This window comes from Callospermophilus lateralis, chromosome 1 (genome assembly GCF_048772815.1).
Source record: "Callospermophilus lateralis isolate mCalLat2 chromosome 1, mCalLat2.hap1, whole genome shotgun sequence".
Lineage (NCBI taxonomy): Eukaryota > Metazoa > Chordata > Mammalia > Rodentia > Sciuridae > Callospermophilus > Callospermophilus lateralis.
In genome coordinates, this window is record NC_135305.1 from 112,143,643 (window position 1) to 112,146,137 (window position 2,495).

Below are 2,495 nucleotides of genomic sequence, written 5' to 3' on the forward strand. Positions count from 1 at the left end.
CCTCACTGTAAATAGATTGTGGGAAGCCCATCTCCTCCTCAGTGGAAGATTCTTTTACAATCAGTGATATAGGACCTGACCTTTGAGATCTTGATTGGAAGGAGGATGAAAAACACACTGGCCAACATGAACATGATCATCATTTCCTTACACCAGTCGGTGCCAACTCGGCCAGGCTTTAAGTGGGTGTTCAGATGCAGTCTCAACCCCTGAGGGGAGACAGTTGGAACAGACCACAAGCTCAAGCCAATAATGTTAGCCATTAAAACAAACAAAAATTCATGCAAATGTAAAAGTCATCTATGATGCTCACCCACCTTTCTGCCCACGTTCAAATCTATCTTAGTTTGGGGCTGGTGTGGAAAAAAGACAGGGAGTTCGGGATTGTGCAATCATGGAGATGAAGAATCAAGAAAATGCAAGTTGTTGTCATGGCTATTCAGGGTTTTAGTTCAGCTGCTGAGGCGGTGAGAAGTTTTCACATCAGACGTACAGGCAGCATTTTACCCACTTTCCTCGATCCAAAGCGACATACAAGTAACAGGCATGCTTCCTGCTGCCATTCAGAACAGGCATAAAGGGCAAATCATTTAATTTCCGGAAACAAAAGTCCAGCTGCACAGAGCCTTTGCTGTTATTCCCTTGTTCTATGGTTTTCCACCACCCGACAACATTCAGCAAAATGAGTTAAGAGTTATTGGTGTTTGGGGAAGGGCAAAACAAAATAAAACAAAAGGACACAGATGGCAGAGATACACTATTACTGCAAAAGCAGGTGAATGCGGGAACATCCTTGGCTTGGCAGGCTTTATGTGAAGCTTGCATTTTTCTTATCCTTGTCTTTCTTGGTTTGCTGGGCCCCAGACTGCTGGGCCTGGGACTGTAGTAGCTGCGCTGCTGCTTTCTTCTTCTGGAAATTGTTCACCTCGTCCTCGAGCTCCTTCTTGTCTTCCACTTTCTTCTTCTCTTCTTGGTGTGTCCGCTTTAGAAGATCAAACTTCTCGTGGAGCTCTTTCTCTGCCTCTTTAAGTTCAGCCTCTTTCTCCTTCACTCTCATAACAAACATCTGTCTCATCTCTTCTTCTTTCTTCTGCAATTCTCCCAGGAATTCATTCCTTTTTGCTTCATAGGTCTCCTGAAGACTGAAGGGCTTGCTGTCAGGGTCAGTGTCCTTGAATCCCATCTCCTCAAGCTTACAGCGCCGGTACAACTCATAATGGCGGGTGTGTGTCTGTTCTCTCAAGTCTTCCATGTTCACGCGAATCAGCATCTCCCGCAGCTTCACAAAATCACAATGGTTTTCATTCTCAACCTGCACCACGCCCCAGGGGTACTGCCTGGCCTTTGCCATCTTGTTGCCAATCTTCACTTCTTCTGTGCTGCCAACCACTGCAAACGGGAGGTGGACACTCATCGTTGCATTAATCTCTGCCACCGTTTCTTCATCTGTAGGGAACTGGTATATCTGGACGCCATTGCTGACTAGTTCACTCATGATCTTACTTTTAAATTTGTGCAGTTCATTCTTGGCAATCGTGTCTGCTTTTGCAATTATTGGAATAATGTTCACCTTACTGTCCAGCTTCTTCAGGGTGACCAGGTCCAGAGACTTCAGTGAATGTCCTGTGGGGGCAATAAAGTAGAGGCAGGCGTGAATCCTCGTGTCGTGGTAGTTGAAGAGAGAACGCTTAATCTTCAGTTCCTCTTGCAAGTAGGCCTCAAATTGGGCATCGATGTATTCCACTATTGGCTTATAGCTGTCATCTTTATTTATCTGGTCTCCAAATCCCACGGTGTCAACAATGGTTAGCTTCAGCCGTACATTGCTTTCCTGAAGCTCATAACTTCTGGCTTTTAACCGGACACCTGGTTCATTGTGTGTAGCTGGGTCACTTTCAAATTTGGTGTTGAATAAAGTATCCATTAATGTGGATTTGCCAATGCCTGTCTCACCAACACACAGGATGTTGAAACAGAATCCTTGAGAAGTTGACTTGTTGACCAATTGGTCCGGGAGACTATCAAATCCAACATGGCCAGAAAGGGACAAGTTTCGAAGCTCTTCATTAGACTGTCTCCCCACCGCCATGGCCATCGCGGCTGCGGCTGCGGCTCCGGCTCCGGCTGGGTGCCCGGCTGGGGGCTCTGGACCGACACTCAACGCTGCTGCTAGCTCCTGGGCTCCGGCTCGCCTCCCCCGCGCCTCCCTCGCGGCTGCGCTCTGCTTGCACTGGGCTCCCGCTCGCAGCCAGCGGCATCTGCTCTAAGACTTTGTTTTGTAGTGAGGGTGGGACCTGGATTTTTATCTACTTTGTCTCCTCCCATTTCCCTAGTGATGAACATTCTCTGAACCTTTTGGTCTAGGATATTGTTCTACAAGACCCCTATGTTTCACACACCACATTTGCAAGATCCTGAACTATCACTTCTTTTATCTCTAAAAATCTTTGGTTGTGTGTTAAATGTTTCAATTTATAGCGTAGATATAGGGGATG

General features: G+C 46.7%; 1 pseudogene; it reads right to left on the bottom strand.

The window, feature by feature from the left end:
- Window positions 1-586: 586 nt before the first annotated feature.
- LOC143406206 (septin-11 pseudogene) lies at window positions 587-2,121 on the bottom strand (annotated as a pseudogene).
- Window positions 2,122-2,495: the final 374 nt, after the last annotated feature.